We start from the raw sequence: 17,171 nt of genomic DNA, 5'->3' as shown, positions 1-17,171 counted from the left end.
CCTCCCCAGTGCCTGCCTGACCTTTGACCTGGAGGATGGAGGTTTGTCCAGGCACTGGGGCTGGAGGGCCCCCTTGGGGACACAGAAGTTAACCCCATGGCTTGGTTCCCACACTGGTCTTCCCTCTCACAATCCGTCCCCTTATTTATCAATTTTTGGAAATTTTTTTTTAACCAATGAAATCTGTCCATCATACCTCAGTTAAGCTAAAAAAAAAAATTGATAATGAAGAAAGAGCTAAAGACGAAGGAATTGATAGATCACAGAGTGCTAGAGCCAAGATCTGAACCCGAGCTTTCTGATAGTGCAAGTGGTGGTCTTCACCACTACACTCCATTGCCTTCCAGAAAGATGGGAAATCGTCCTGAGGTAATGTGAGGCGAATAAGGAAGAATGTCAGAATATATGTCTATGAATCTATGGGGATATTTATAGATGCATAGAAAAATATGGAAGAAAGTATACCACAGTGTGTATTGGGGTTACCCCTGGAATGTTTGAAACAAACATCAGTCAGAACTCTCGGGTCCCCTTATTCCTGGTTCTCTTGAGGCCATGGAGAACCTATAGCGGGCATTGTGTCTCTCTATGTGACCAAGAAGGGCATTTTCTAGTTTGTAAAATCCCTGTCGTCTGATTCTTGAGTGGGGGCAAATGTCACTTGGGGAGCTTGGAAATGTCCTTCTCTAAGGAGAAAGGGGATGTGTCATTGCTCTAGTTTAGATCTTTAATGTCCCCCAAAGCCCATGTGTTCAAGGTTTGGTCTCCAGGGTGGTGCTGTGGGAGGTGGTGGAATCTTAAGCTGAAGGACATAGTGGGAGGCTTTTGGGTTATCAGGGGGCATGTTCTTGAAGGGGAACAGACTAACCCAACCCCTTCCTCCTTTTTGTTTTCTTTTGTTTCCTGGCCATGAGGGGAGTGGCTTTTGTCTGCAACCAGCTTGTACCCTGGCATGGTGTCTCACCACAGGTCTCACCCTCCTGGGGGCCAACCAGTCCTGGTTTGGCATCTACAAAATGATGAGCCAAAATAAACTTTTTTTTTTGTTGTTTATAAGTTGACTGTCTCAGGTATTTGTTACAGGGATGGAAAGCTGACGAACACAGTTATTCTGACTCATTTCATGGTTTCCTTATCCTTTCCGTGAGTCCAGTACAGGGATGGCACGGTGGGCAAGAGTGCCACTCTGAGCTGTGTGTGACCATGGACATGCTACTCAACCTCTTCCTGCCTTGATTTATTCATCTCTGAAGTGGGAGAGAGTTATAGCACTGACCTCACAGGGTTTCATAAGGTAAAATGAGTCAACACAGTTAAGACGCCAGGCCTACGAAGTACTCAACCCATGTTAGTTATTCTTATGTGGGAAAGCCTGGAAGAGTCATCGGCTCCGGGTAGTTGTGTAAGTTACGAGAATTTAAGGGAGGGCCTCCTTGCCCAGGTGCAGTGAGGATCGCAGCCAAGCACAGGCTTTGCCTCCTTCACATGCGTTTCTTCCCCATCCAATTTACCTTGGCACAAAGGGATAATTCATGGGAATGTTCACATCCTGGTCCTTGACATAAATCTTCCTTCCCAGGGCTCATGGCGACAGCTCCCCAGGTCTCCTGGACTTTCTTCTCTGAGTTTCCCATTCATGTCGTCCTTGCAGAGAAAGACCTTGGTGTGCCTGCCTTTCCCTGAAGCCATCCTTCTTGGGATGAGGGTGGGCAGGGGCAAGGAGTGGGGTGCCTGAAGAAGGAGGAGGTGGGAGAAAGATCATCTGGGGTCAGCACATGACCTTGAGATCCAGGCTTGCACAGTAGAATTACAGAGTAGCTACGCTCCTCCCGACAGGGCTGCCCCATGCCTCTGGGGAAGGCAGGAAAGGCTGTCTCCTTTATAGGTCTAGAATGAAGCTGGCCCTGGTCCCGGGGAGGAAGGGAGTGATGATGTGTGAAGCTCATTTTTCGGTTTGATTTTTTTTTTTCTCTCAAGTGCCACCTTCTCTTCCTTTTACCAAATAAGTCCACGCTGCTTAGCCATTTGCATCCATTCCCAGCCCTCGTAATCTATCCGGTGAGCTGGTGCAAACGACTCTTTCTTTGGGATTCTCTCCGAAGCTCAGGTTCTCAGTTGGGATCCCCAGGAATGGGACAAGGATTCTATTTCCTTCCCAAATGTTTAGACTTTGGGTCACAAGCCTCAGGGAAAAAGAAACAAGCCTCTAGGAAATGTTCTTCAATTCAGAATGGAAACAAAGTTTCCTCATTCACTTATGGCATTCATTGAGCTATTCATTCATTTGAGAAATTATTATTATTGTACTGGGGACTGAACCCAGTGCTTTATCACGGAACTACATCTCCAACCCTTTTTAATTTTTGAGTCAGGTCTCATTAAGTTGCCCTGGTTGGCTTTGAACTTGCAATCTTCCTGCCTCAGCCGCCCAAGTAACTGGGATCAGAGGCATGAGCTACAGTGTCTGGCTTTATTGATTCTTTTATTTCTTTTCTTTTTTTTTGATAATTTATTTTATTTTATTTTTTATTGGTTGTTCACAACATTACAAAGCTCTTGACATATCATATTTCATACATTAGATTGAAGTGGGTTATGAACTCCCAATTTTACCCCAAATGCAGATTGCAGAATCACGTCGGTTACACATCCACGATTTTACATAATGCCCTATTAGTAACTGTTGTATTCTGCTACCTTTCCTATCCCCTACTATCCCCCTCCCCTTCCCTCACATCTTCTCTCTCTACCCCATCTACTGTAATTCATTTCTCTCCTTGTTTATTTTCCCATTCCCCTCACAACCTCTTATATGTAATTTTGTATAGCAATGAGGGTCTCCCTTCATTTCCATGCAATTTCCCTTTTCTCTCCCTTTCCCTCCCATCTCATGTCTCTGTTTAAAGTTAATCTTTTCTTCCTGCTCTTCCTCCCTGCTCTGTTCATAGTTGCTCTCATTATATCAAAGAAGACATTTCGTATTTGTTTTTAAATGTTGCACTTCAAACAGCAGAGCTCCTGTGTATGTAATAGGTCTTAGTGAAACCCAACAGATATGTGTTGGAACTGATGTTCATAGAGTTTCAGTGACTGGTCTACAGCACCCACTCTAGCAATTGGGGTGCTGGCTAGTACCCAGATATTTTCATTTCTAACCCTTGGGTCAAATATGTCCTAGTTATTGGGTGCCTTTATAGTGAAGTAGAGGAGGTTCTAAATTTACAAATCAGTTCTGTTCCAAAAGTGCATTTCAAAGTCAGTTGTCTAGAACTTGGAAAATATTTTCTTATAGAAACAGAGGTGCAGATGGTGGCTAGCTTCCCAGACCAGCCTACCAAGGCCCATTTAATCCACAGTGTACTGGAATTATGGAACTAATGGTTCTCTATCAGCTTTGCTTTACTAACAGGACTGCACAATGGGTGTCTTTAGTACTGACAAGATGGTAACCTCACCTGCGGGGAATTCAACGTCCTGTCCGCCCTACCCTTGGGAAACACAGGAACTGGAAAGTGAGCAAAAGTGGCCTTTGCATACGGAGAAGAGGTATCTCCAATTTTTCTTGATCTCAATACAGCATAAACTTCACAAAGGAAGGGGCCTTCTTTTTTTGGTTTTTGTTTCCTGCTGTATCCCCAGCACATAGTGGCACATAGTAGGTGCTTGATAAATAGTTCTTACGTGGACCAAAGTGTGAACCTCTGCAGGCTTTGTCAAGGAAGGGACCCTCTGGCTTAGAATGTAGTCACAATTATGTAGCATGTAGTTCTAGCAGGTCTGTTTGTTTTGTTTGCAGGCCTCTTGTATTTAGAAAAAACACATTAAAGGCTGAGGTAGACAGATCACACTGACAGCAGGGAGAGGTGACCCGCATCGGGGAGGAGGCAGAAACACTCTGAAGGGCTAGCACAGGAACTTCAACAGCACAGCAGCCTGGGACGGTCCAGCTCAGTGATCCTGGGAGTCATTATTGTAAAGTAAACATTAGTTAGTGCTCTCTAATTTATCACCCCTATTTAAGGATATAGGAAAGTCTGGATGGAAATTGTAGGAAGCTTAATACAAAGTTATGTTTCTTAAAGAAATAAACTCTTTTGTTATCTGGAAAACCATTTTAGATCGTGAAGCAATGGCTCTTCAAGTTCCCAGTACCCACTGCTCTGGTCTATAATATTAGAAGTTCTGGCTGTGTTGTTTTAGTTATTAAAGGCTCGTTTGGGCTTTTGTGGAGCTCTCAGACTTTTCTTATGACAAATATAATTGGGTAACAAGTGACACATCCTTCCTTTAAAAGCAGAGAAAATACTGAAAGTGGCAGTTATGGACAGCTGTGTATCCAAGGTGGCTCAGGGTAGTCCTGTTGGAGCCCAGGTAGGGGGAGAAGATGAGGCAGTAGTCATCTGTGTGCATGTTTGAGAGAATTTTGCATGAAGTTAGATCTGCCTTGAAATACAGGCTCTTCTACTTAGTAACTGTGTGCCCTTGGCTAAGACTTTAACCACTCTGAGTCTTGGTTTTTCTCTCTCTCAAAGAAGTAATGCTTTCCAAATAGGGTTGTGGGGTTTGACTGAACTAGTCTGTTCAGTGATTGTTGCATAAAGTGTCTCCAAATATAATCCTCTTTTCCTATTTCCTGGACACACCCTTCTCCCACTTCTGTTGTTGAATATAGATGTGTGTGTGTGTGTGTGTGTGTGTGTGTGTATGTGTATGTGTGTGTGTATGTATCTCTGTCATTCAACAATTCTTTTCTCCAGCAACACTCCTCATTCCCTGGACTGCTCCTTGTTGATGGGCGATTGGGCAGAAGAACCTAGTCTAAGGATGCTTTGCAAATTCCAGGTAAATATTTGGCTACTGTATTTTAGGTGACGGTTTGAGGCTGAGCACCAGTGATGGAGCATTGTTTCTATGGACAAACGTGCTTTGCACACATCCTTGTCCATTCAGGATGCTATAATAAAAATACCAAAGACCAGGTGGCATAAACAAACATCAGCAATTCTGGGGGCTGGGGCATCCAAGGTCAGGGTGTCTATAGAATTGCCATTGGATGAGGGTCTACTCCCTGGTCTTTTTTTTTTTTTTGTGGTGCTGGGGATTGAACCCAGGGCTTTGTGTATGTGAAACAAGCACTCTGCCAACTGAGCTATAACCCTAGTCCTCTGGTCATCCTTTTGCTGAGTCCTCATATGACAGAAAGTGTGAGGCTTTCTTGGGTCTCTTTTTATAAGGGCACTAATCCCATTCACAATGGCTCCACCTCAGTCTGTTCACCTCCCAGAGGGCCCTTTTCCAAATACTATCATATTTGAGGATCAGGTTTTAAGATATGAATTTGATGGTGGGCAAATATGTTTTGTGGTGGCCTAGAAGAAGTAAAGTGAGGCATACCCCTTGTTTCCCTACCCCTTTTCCTTGACCAGTGTATCATGAAGCCGTGGCCCACATGAGTCAGTTCTGTGAGCAGAGTTCTCTTTGACAAGTCTGTTGCATGCTGTTGCAGGGGGTGGGGGTGGCACTGGCCAAAAATTTCTTAACCTTCACAATTGGGCCAGTTTTGGGGGTTGTAGTGAAATGTTATTGTGAATGACCCAGATCCCCCTGGGGACAAAGACACTTGTTCTCCTTGCTCCTGGAAGTGTTGCTACTGATGAGACATGACTTAGACCCTCCCCAGACATTGCCTGTAATGGAAGGGCTCTGTCTCATCCAAGGTTTGGCTCCTTCTCAGAGGCAGCTGATTATCCAATGCCTGCTCAATGTGCTCTAGAAGGATCTGGTCCCCTGTGTTCATGTGGGACCTCTCCGAACATCAGTCTAGCTCTGGCACTCTCTGTGGAATTGGCTAAGGCTCCTGTTGCAGCCACATGGCTGTAGATCAACTTCAGGCCAACCCTGATTCCTTTACTCTCAAAATCACTTCCCAATAAGTCACCTGTAAGCAAACCTCCATTCCAAAGTCTGCTTCGGAGGCAAATGGACCTATAATATTGGATATGGGAAAGGGGCCAGGAAATAGATATTAAAATGGGATCTGGGAGCCGGATCATCTACCAGCCAACGTGCAGCGAGGATCCTGACTCTGGTGGTAGGTGAAGCCCTAACAGAACCTGGTTCCATTTGTTTAAACTGTCCCTGGTGGTGGGGCAGGGTGAGCTACTGATGGAAATATTCTGGCAGGTATAATATCTCAGGTAATCGAGGAGTTTTGGGGGGGGGTAGTAATTATAAGGACTAAGGAACCATAACTGTTGATGTCTTAAAGAAGGAAATAAAAGACTAAAGGTAATTAGTCACCAACTTACCACCAAGGGCCTCCTTGGAAGTATAAAAAAAGAATTTTATTGCCTAAAGTTGGAGGGCAGAAAGAGGTAAGGGTTAGGCCTGTGACCTTAATGTCAGGATAGCAGAGTTACAGAGAAGCTGAGTTCTCAATCCCACTAAGTCATGCTAAAATCAGGACTAAGCAGGCTAATTGGAAATGAATGGGCCCTGAGATTGGGAATGGGGACATTTGGGCTGATACACTAAAAACTGAATCTGAGGTTTCTCAGAACCATCTGGACCTGCAGAGACAACCTTTTCCCTCTTAAAGACTGACATTCCTCCCTTGCTGGAAGATGGTGCAGGTGCCTGTGTCTTGCCAGAGAAAGTGTATACCCCTCAGGATTTAACTGTCCTTTTCCTTCCTGGACACCAGCCTAGTAACTAGGGACAAGTCACAACTGGTCATAGCCGCACTGGGCCTGCCAAGGAGGTAAGGGACACTATTTCAAGTGATTTGCAAGACCATATGCATCTCCAGAGCTGGGAGATATGTGTGGGGCTGCATTCTGAGGGTGCTAGATCAAAGGTTGTAAAAATAAACGGAATGAGAATTTTGTTTTTCAATTTTGCTTTGCTATGGGAGCGTTATTTTTTACCTTTTAAAATTCTTTTTAGATATACATGTCATTAGAGTGTGTTTTATGTATACCTGGAGTGTAACTTACTCTAATTAGGATGTGGGAGCATTCTTATTTAGGATTTACCCATTTGACAAGGTAGACTACCCTGGTACTGAGCTAGCTTGCTGCCAGAGTGAATCTTGAAAGCTTAGAGAAATGAAGGTGTAAATACTATGTGAAGTGGAAGTTCTAGAAACCCATGGCAGTCAGTGTGAGAAGAGTTCAAAAGGCTTACAGAGGCGGGTACGCTATATTGATCTACCATGCAAGCCTGAATCCCGCGATTGCCTACCTCCTAAGAGAGACCCTGGAGTCCCCCCACACTTACCAAAGAGATAAGAACCATATTTTTGACACCAGTGTCATGAAGAAGCTCAGTGGTGACTGTCCTCTGTAGGCTAGGACTAACAATATAGGATATTCTGTTATAGAATTTTACTCTCTTATAGCAGTAGGGATGGTAGAATCCACGAATAAGAGGGGCCAGGTGATGTCACTTAATAGCCAGAAACAGAGTAGGCGCAGTCATCATGAGGAGCAGGGTCAAAACTCAGAGGGGGCCCTGACTTGCAGAGAGCTGTGAACATAATACAGAAAGGTACCGGGGGGGGGGGGGGGCGGGGGGGGGCATGTAGCTGGGAAGGTAATTTGGGTACTGCAGAATCTCTATATCCCAAAGAAGTTCAGGATGAATACTCAGGAGACTGGGACAAGTCACCGTAATGAAAGTTATCATTCCTTGCCTGGTTCCTAGACTTGAGCCAGTAATTAGACCTGGGACCCATCAACAGAAAGACAGGCCAGGTCTCCAGAGGAAAAGACCTTGCGAAACCAGAGCAAACATACAATAGCGTAATTTCTTCAATTCTTCCTCATGGGGGTATATGACCATCTACTTGGGTCTCCATAATTTGGAGAGAACAGAATACCTAATGACTTTTGGACACAGGGTTTGAGTTGACCTTGACACCCAGGAAATTAAAGGATGAGTACAGTCTCACTAAGTTTGGTTTCTAATGGATCCACTGGGTCCTCCAAGTGCTCCACTACCCCATCCAGTGATTGTTTCCCTGTTCCCTGAATGGGTAACTGGAATTGACTTGCTATTTGGCAGGATCATAACTTTGTTCCCTTTAGCATGTTGGAATGGGAATTGACAAGTGGCCTCAGAATCTTTCCCCCCCAATATTGCATCCTAAGGGGAGGGAAATGGCAGAAACGAGTGCTATTTTTAAAGACCTGAAAGATGCAGGGGTTATTGTTTTTATCATATCTTCCTTTAGCTCACCAGTCTGGCCCCTACAAAACCCAGATGAGTCCTGGAGGATGACTGTGAACTGCCACTCAACCAAGTGGGACCCCATTTGCAATTGCTTCTCTAGATGCAGTATCATTGCTTGACAGATTAGCATGGCCTTAGGCACAGGGTATGTGGCCATTGATCTGGTGAATGCATTTTCCCCCCTTACCTAACAAGAAGGGGGCTCAAAGCAGTTCACACATTACATGAGGTGAGCAACAGAATACATTTATGACCTGGCCTAGGGCTCTATGAGCTCTTTTACTCTCTGTTATAATAATGGCTGAGGGGATTGGGGCCATCTAGACATTTCATAGAATGTCATATTGGTCACTGTTTTTTTTTTCTTTTGTACTAGGGATTGAACCCAGGGGTGCTTAACTACTGAGCTATATCCACAGCCCTTTTTAATTTTGAGATAGGGTCTTACTAGATTGCTTAGGGCCTCACTAAATTGCTGAGGCTAGCCTTAAACTCACAATCCTCCTGCCTCAGCCTCCTTAGGCACTGGGATTACAAGTCCATCCCACCATGCCTGCCTTGGTTACTGAAATGATGCCACTTTGATAAGCATAGTGGGGCTTATAGGAAATGGCAAGTATTCAGGAAGAATTGATAAGATGCAGACAACAATAGACCATGGGAGATACACTCAACAAATATCCCAGTGCTCATTATATTAATGAAGTTTTAAGGGATCCTGTGGTCTGGATCATGCTGGGACATCCCCTTCAAACTAAAAGACAGATTATTGTCTCTCCATTCTCTACCACCAAGACATAAGCACAACACCTCGTAGGTCTCTTGAGACAGGATGCCTCACATTCGGGATCACAGCTCTGATCCATTGACCTACTGATGTGGATGATTTTCAGTTTGGAGGGGAACCCAGGGCAGAAAGTGGTTCTACATAAAGTTCAAGGTAAAAGAATCCCAGCTTCCTGGGTTATAGACCTGACGGATGGACTTCATGACATTAGAGGAACTTAAGGAGTGAAAAGTTACCATTCTCCTAATAGGACAGACACAATAGAGATCCCTAGGGATCTGGAGAAAACCATGCTGTCTTCACCTCTTAAAAGAGCTCTTGGTATGGTACCAGGTCCATGTAGAGGCAGAACCTGGCCATCAGGAGCTGAGTTCTCTTCTCTCAGACACACCAAGGTCCAAGAGCAATCCCAAGTAAGAGGGAAGTGGGATACCTGTGTGCGGGCACTAGTGCCAGAAGACACAAGTAAGCTGTTTGGACAGGTAGCTCAGACTCCTGTGTCCTCTGCTGTTGTCGCACAGGTGACCCTGCCTCCACCCTAATACTATCAGTTTATTCTTGGGAGGGAGCACCCACTTGCAAGACGTTGAGCAACGTCTTCTATGAGAAAGGACAATCCGAAGGTAGCAGAGGGTGATTCCCCAGTGTGGTATTCTGTGTAACACTGCTTGGGCCGAGGGACCCGCTTTATAGTGAAGGACAGTTGCAGTGGATATGTGACCGTGATGTCAACTGGTCACATATCACATCACCCAGAAGACGTTGGCTGGATAAACAGATGGGACTACCTTCTTGACAGGCAGAGCTCAGGTGCCAGTGGAGAGGATGCTCTTTGAAGATAAGGTACATCCTCCAGGATGCATCACAGACCCTCAGTTGGTGACTTATGTGGTTTGTCTCCAACAGGTACAATGTGCTGGACCAGGAGAAGCCGTCCTGATTACTCTCACCAGCTGTGATCCAGTTGGGGAAAATGCTTCTTCCTAAAGCTTATGTGAGACCAAAGTTTGCTTCTTAGAGGGGAATGCTTCTAACTGAAAACAAAGCAAGAATTCCCTCTAGCTCTTGCCATGACGACTGGTTGGTCACCTTAGATTGACAGGTAGCTCAGACTCCTTGACCTTGCCGAGAGGAGAGAAAGCCAGGACAGAAGTCACCAGTTGTTAGGTGTCATTGATCTCATTCATTGGGAGAGGTAAGGCTGCTGACATGCAGTAAGAGGCGAGATGCCGCAGTCTGGCTGGGCACAATTCAGGAGCCACTTGTCAAAAGAAACTAACTTTATTTTTAGAACCACACACGCCAAACAAAACAGCTCCTCAGGAAAAACCCTCAGAGCCCAACTGCCATCACCGGCTTCCCACAAGCCTCTCACCCCAACACAAGCCTCTCTCCACCTCCCACAATCCTCCTGCTCTTGAGGCCGATTGGCTGAGTCATGTGGGCAGAGCCAAAGAAGTCCCCCAATGAGTAGCTCCGTGGTCTGAAAGGGCAGGGAAACAGCCCAATGAGCATCACCGCAGAGGAGCCAATCAGCTAGATGTTGCTGGGGCTGCTGTGAGCCAATCATCAGCCGGCAGCTGGAAGTTTGCTGGCAGCTGGAAATTTGCTGGGGCCCCTTTGGCTGTGGCTCTCAACAGCGAGGAAGAATGTGATTGTCACTGAGGTATCTTTTGAAATTCCCACATCCAATATTAAATTGTGATTTTTTTTTTTTTTTTTTTTAGGAATTGAATTCAGTGATGCTCAAGCACTGAGCCACATCCCTAGGCCCCCCCCCCCTTATTTTCTATTTTGAGACAAGGTCTCACTAAGTTGCTTAGGGCCTTACTAAGTTGCTGAGGCTAGCCTGGAACCTGAGATCCTTCTGCCTCAGCCTCCCAAGTTGCTGGGATTACCAGCATGCACCACCATGCCCTTATGTCCGGTTTTGATGGCCAGTGGACAAGTACAACAGCTATATTCTGGGGAGGCTTGGTGACCTGATGAAGGATGAGGATCTGGACCAGCTCACCAAGTAAGCCACCTGTGCCAGTAAAAGTGGTAATGGAGGGTGAAGGAATCTAGACTGGGCAGCTCCTAGCCCAGAGCAGTAGGGGTGGAGTCTCTCTCAGAAAGGAGGCCAGTCAGAACCAGGAGGAGCTATTCCAGGATGAGGTGCTTTATAGCAAGTAAATGAACCTCAAAAACATAACTGGTGGTCTGTAGTTCTGATATGATCTACCTTCCGATGCCTCCTTCAGAACTCACAGCATTTAGCACACTCTAATATAAAGAACGGTTGACATGGGGGCTTCTTTCTGGAGGTGAATGTGGCCCTTAATTCATAAGGATGTAAATGCCATAAGAATATAGATTCCATGGGGGCCAGGGATTCTTGTTTCATTCTTCTCTTGCTGGAGCCTAAGAGGGTGCTGAGTGCAGCGTAAGCATTTGGTCATCATTTGTCGGGTGAACAATTGTTTATTACCTTTAGTCCTGTCCAGCTTGTAGCCTGTGCCTAGTTGTTGAAGGACCATGTTTTCAAGGAGGGAAGTTTGCCACCTTAGGTAATCCTTGTTATGTGGAATTTCAGGTACTGCATTAGAGGGATAGCTTTGATTCTGAACAGTCCCTCTAGGTCATGTTCAAATGATCATACCTACATGCACACACACACACACACACACACACACACACACACACACAGAGTGATTCTGAAACATCCTTCTAAATTCTTTGTGAATATGGAGGCCCAAGAAAAACCAGTTCTTGTCAAGCTGTTTCCATATTTCCCTACCCTAGGAGGATCAGCCCCACTGAGACGAGGTGTCGGATCCTGTGCCTCCATCTCTCCCACTTGGGCCCCAGGCCCTCACCTCCAGAGCTGGCACACCATCAGACCAAGTTGTTCCCATAAAGGCGCAAAACTTGAGACTTAAATTGGATTTGCCTGTGGCTTTGTGCTCTTCATGTCCCTCCCTCCTTTGGTTTTGATTTATCGTTTTAATCAGTCATAGTCAATCATTCCCTCTCCGTCTTGCTCACCATAAACACAACCTCTTGCCAAAAAAATTATGACTGTATTAAATGATTTTATTACAGTAAACTGCAGATTGTACAGTGTAAACACAGGTGCCGCTCAAACTCCACACCCTTCAGCTCTGTCCAGACCAGCACTGGTGCCGGGGAGGGCCGGGAGGTGCCCGGGCCTGCGGGAGGGAGTGCTGCTGGCAGTCAGAGGATCAGGAGGCCCTTCGGTTCAGCCCTTGGCCATAGAGATGAAGAAACTAAGTCTCTGGCTGGTGAAGCCACAGGTCTCAGAAGGCTGAAAGGTCACACCGCAGTCCAATGACAGAGCTAGAGTCAGATCTGGGGTCATCTGATGTTGGAAACCCTTTGCAAGACACCTTTCCTTTATGCTTTATCTTCTCCCTTTCCAGTGTCATTTTAGGCTCTTATTTATTTATTTAGTACCAGGGATTGAACCCAGGGGCGCTTTACCACTGAGCCACATCCCCAGCTCTTTTTTATATTTTATTTAGACACAGGATCTGTCTGAATTGCTTAGGGCTTTGCTAAGTTGCTGAGCCTGGCCTTGAACCTGAGATCCTTCTGCCTCAGCCTCCTGAACCACTGGGATTATAGGTATGGGCCACTGTGCCCAGCTGAGTTTGATATTATGATTCTCTTACACACACACACACACACACACACGCACACGAACTATGGGTCTTATGCTTGCTTTTTGTCTCAGCACTGGGGGAAATGTGAATTCAGGATAAAGAACAAGTAGCTCTTCTTGCCCCTCAATCAGGGATGGCAGAGATGGGGACTCCCCATTCTCCAAGCCATTGTTCTGGGGACAGAGATGGGGAAGTCCCAAAGGAGGCTCTTCTGGGATGAGGCTTTGGGGAAGCAGCCCAGACCAGCGCCTTCTGGCTGGTGAGTAGGAGAGCTTTGTCCTGGGATGGCCGCACCGCTCTTGAAGCTTGGAACCCTGTGTTGCCAAAGTAGCTTGCCCAATAGTGCTGGAGCCATGGAGCTTAGTTTCTTTTGGTGTCGATACAAGAGTAGAGAAGACCAAGACACTTCGAGGGGTCATTTCTTCAGGAGGGGGTCTACTCTAAAGATATTGTTACTAAGCATGAGCAAGGCATTTTATGAACAGGTGACTTATCAGGTCGAGGGGGCCTCTTAGAAAGGGTATTCCAAAGATGGGACTATTTGGACAATCCATTGAAGATGTCACCTCCTCACTGGGAGCTTTCTTAGCCTAAACTCTCCAGCCCTTTGGGAATCAGTGTGCGTACACACACACACACACACACACACACACACACAACATATATACATAACATATACACATATATAGTTTAGTCTTCACATCTGCTCTTTCCCCCCCTTCCTGTTTGTTTTTTTGGTTTTGGCACATCTGGGCCTCTGTAGTAAACAGATCCAATATTTACCAAGCAGCTCCAAAGGTTACATTTGCTTCCAAAGTTTTTAATTCCTCCTCCTTTTGGATAAGTTTCAGCTCCAGAGAGAAGCTGTTTTTGCTGAGCCTGGGCTGCAGGAGAGAGGCAGGAACACAGACCCATCTGTTGAAGATTGGAACATAAATAGCCCCCTTTAAAAATAAATCTCCGCTTTTAACTCTGTAGATAAAAATATCTGAATAAAGGACAATTCTTAATCTCCACCTTCTCCCCTGCTTGACTCAAGCGTTTCTAAGTGGAGGTTTTTTTTTTTTTTTTTCTCTTCTCCTTTTACAGGTTTCATTTTGGCTTTGATTCTAGTGAGTTTACTGACAGATTACTTCATTTTAACTATATGGCTTTTCTGTCTAGGGGGAGGTATATTTCTAAGTATCATATTTATCAAAAGAGCTCTGCAAAACAAGGGCCAGAATTACTCTTTTGATGGTTCCCCCTCTAACTACAACCACAATAAATTTTGTGAGAAAGAATGCTCAACTGGGGACCTTTTATGTTAAAGCCGAGAACCGGGGTTCAGACGTTGTCACTTTCAAACCTCCACCAGTTGGGCTGTTTTTTTTTTTTTTTTTTTTCCCTTCTTCTCCTCTCCCCGGCCAGAAATCTCACATCTGGTCTCACTTGCAAGGCTGGTCCTGGGCTCCCAGGGGCTCCATATTTTTCCTCCTATAACTTTAAATCAGAGGAGCATTTCAGTAAATCACAGGGAACACTTATTTATTGGACATAGTTTTGGGTCTCTTAAAGCATGGAAAATAAATTTAATGGAGCGTTCGGAGCATTTCTCCAATCTTTTGAGGGATTACTTGGGGAATTTGTCAACTGCGCCAAGCCCAGCAGCCTGATCCAGAGAGATGGGAAGGGAATGATGGGAGAATCTTCTCAGAGGACCCAGGTGGATCCTAAATCACCCCAAGAAAGATTAATATAGGAGGACCAGTTGCCAGCAAGGTTGATCGGCAGCCTGGCCATCTATTTAATAAACTATCATTTCAGCTGGAGGGTGACTTTAATCTGAATTACATTTTGTTTTTGTCATCCACTCTTGCCAAGTAATTTATGGCATACCAGAGCGTGCTTTTTAACCTCAAACAGCAAAGGAGGGAGGTAAAAAAAAAGGGGGGGGGATGGGGCAGGAACAAAGACAGATAATAAAATAAAAAGAGGGAAGAGAGCAGCTCTAGGAGGCTGTGAAAACCTGGAGGTCAATGGAGGAGCAGGGTAGAGCCGACAATTGGAGAGAGGGATGGATGGAGAGAGGGACTGCCCGAGACAGGGGTAGGTGGAGGCTGCCTGTCTGGGCAGGCAAGCTTTCGTTCTTGGTGACCTTGAACTAGAATTGAAGGTGGGTGGGGTGGGTCTTTCTTCTTTGAGGGAAATGAGTGAGGGTAATGTTGGGGGGGCTTGTGGGATCAGTGGCCTGGCAGGTTAGGGGAGCAGGAATGCTTGCTTAGCAGAGGAAGATGGGAGGCTTCTGAGGTAACCCTGGGGAGGTGTGCTGCTCCTTCAGGTTGGAGCTGCTGGGAGAACAAAGGGCTGTTCACGAGGGTGGACAGGCTTTGTTTTTGGAAGCAGAGCCACAGTGACATTATTGTGGTCATTATGAGCCTGAGTGCAGAACCACCATGCCCCTTTTCTGAAATTGTGGGTCTGGAGGTTCTGATTTGTCTTTGTCCTAGTCTTGGTGATTCTTCGCCAAGAAGAGGACAGGAATTTTTGTTTTTAGGTCCACATGGGTAAAGTGAGGCACAAGGTAAGCAGGAGCAAAAGCTGAGGGATCTCCTTAAGCCACAGGGGTGCTGCAGGGGGCCAGGGACACAGGTGTGCTCACCTCTCCAGCTTTGGTGTCCTGCAGATGAGGGCTGAAGAGCTTCCTGCTCTTTATTTCCGTTGTCTTGGAGCTTCTTTGAAGTCCTGGGGAGAGGACTTTCTGCTCTGATTTCCTTGTTCTCCCACGTGAGTCCTACCAACCCTTCTCTGCTTCTTCACTCTTTTCAGCCTAGTCAAACCAGTCCTTGCCTGGCACCTCCCTGGATGGCCACGGACAAGGGCCTTGGATTCGGGGAAACTCGTAGGGACCACTGGGGTGGTAGCTGCGGGAATGAGAGGAGGGTCAGGGGGGAGACAGGATGACCAGAAAGTGCTGGGCCAGGTGAACTCTGCAGTGGTCGCTGCTCAATCCAGACTCCAAACAGAGTGCGAGTGAAGACCTCTGTCTGCCCACAGGCTTCCGTGGGGTGAATTTAGATGTGGGAGGTGTGGGCGTGGAGGAAATGTTCTGGGGTTTGGGAAATTATAGGAGCAGGGCTTCATGGTGACCACGTGTGCCAAAATGCTGACCTTCCAGTGACCTCTCACTGGCTCTGCATGGCTTTTCCTGTTTCCTTAGGGTCCTCCATGATCTGGCTTCAACCAAGTTTTCAGCCTCCCCTTTCCTTATAGTCCCACGAACACTCTGGACTCTGAAGTCTACCTTCTTCCTTCTGCTTTGATGGTCCTTCTCTTCTTGTCCATCCTTCCTAGTTTTACCCACACTTCAAGTTTGAGACCAAGTTTTATTTTTTTCCTAGAACATGTCCCTGATCACTTTGTTCTTTGTGACCAACTGATGAACTGATGGCCTCTACCACACTCTTTAGCATGAAGGTGAATATGGTCTCTTATTGCCCCTGTTGAGTTCTTATTTCCCTCTCTGTCTCACCTCCTCACTGGTAAGTGAAGGGCTGTGAGGGATGATCTCTAAGGTCCTTTGCAGCTATAATGTCCTTAGAGCCTATGTCTCACCCACCTCCTGTGTCTTTTTCTCATATGAAACCTTACAATATTCTAGTCCAGGACTGGGCTCTGAGAGGGTATTCCACAAGTACTTTAGTTTGCTCCTTCTGCATGTGTCTTTTTTCCTACTGGCAGTGGAAAGAATAGGAGTCGCTTAGGTGCCTTGGGAGCCTTCTCCTATAGTTGAGCCCAAAGAAAGCAATTGTGAATATAGTAAAGAATTGCCCTGATTTCTTCACTCCCAGTATATTCTGTTTTGGGGAATTTACTTGGGGGAGTGCTCTCTAGCATAGGGAAAGCTCTTACTAAAGGGGCCAGGGAGCTCCTTTGCAGAAAATACATTTTATAGCACAATAGAAAAAAGTTCCCAACTTGATTCAGACCTGGGTTTGACCACTTCCTGCTCCCAAGACTCAGGCAAGTCACTTGGCCTGCGAATCTTACACGTTCATCTCTAGAACAATGGCTCCAATACCTGCCTGTTTGATCTCCAAGGACTGTTGTGGGAATAAAAAGGTGAGATGACTTGGGAGAACGTTCTGTGAATCGTGTGAAGCTAATCGTAGCAGGTGTGAAGTGGCCGAAGAGGTATGAAGCCGGCACCTGACCTCTTAACACTAACAAATAAAAGCCAAGACAACAGAAGAAGAGGACATGGAAGGGCTCTCCCTCCCTCTCTCACTGTTGGACAAAGCACCACTTCTCTGGATAATATTCTGTAGAAATGCTCCCCCCCTCACCCGCAGGGAGGGAATAAAAAAAAAGACAGAAAAGAAAGTCAAGCGAGAAGGAACATACTGGTATATTCTGAAAGTTGACTCTGGGAGGAGAGGAAAACATGAGCAAACAAAAGCTGTCACTCACTGGCAAGCTGCTTCCCCTGAGGAATAATCTCTGTGTAG

The 17,171-nt window shown here is 45.9% G+C and overlaps 1 long non-coding RNA gene across 6 annotated transcripts in view; it reads left to right on the top strand.

The window, feature by feature from the left end:
* Positions 1-17,171, top strand: part of LOC144370447 (uncharacterized) — a 42,894-nt gene that overhangs the window by 16,226 nt on the left and 9,497 nt on the right. The window contains exons 2-6 of one of the 6 annotated variants that reach the window (XR_013430418.1): positions 3,393-3,546; positions 4,758-4,842; positions 9,926-10,013; positions 10,747-11,036; positions 11,804-12,107. This is a non-coding gene — a long non-coding RNA (uncharacterized LOC144370447). Of the gene's footprint in view, positions 1-3,392; positions 3,547-4,757; positions 4,843-9,925; positions 10,014-10,746; positions 11,037-11,803; positions 12,108-13,529; positions 13,701-17,171 lie in introns of those variants that run through there. The other 5 variants (XR_013430421.1, XR_013430419.1, XR_013430417.1 and 2 more) reach the window with 5 other exon arrangements.

The sequence above is a fragment of the Ictidomys tridecemlineatus genome, chromosome 14 (genome assembly GCF_052094955.1).
Source record: "Ictidomys tridecemlineatus isolate mIctTri1 chromosome 14, mIctTri1.hap1, whole genome shotgun sequence".
Classification (NCBI taxonomy): domain Eukaryota; kingdom Metazoa; phylum Chordata; class Mammalia; order Rodentia; family Sciuridae; genus Ictidomys; species Ictidomys tridecemlineatus.
The sequence above is the reverse complement of the archived record's forward strand: the minus strand, read 5'-3'. Positions and strand labels throughout refer to the sequence as shown.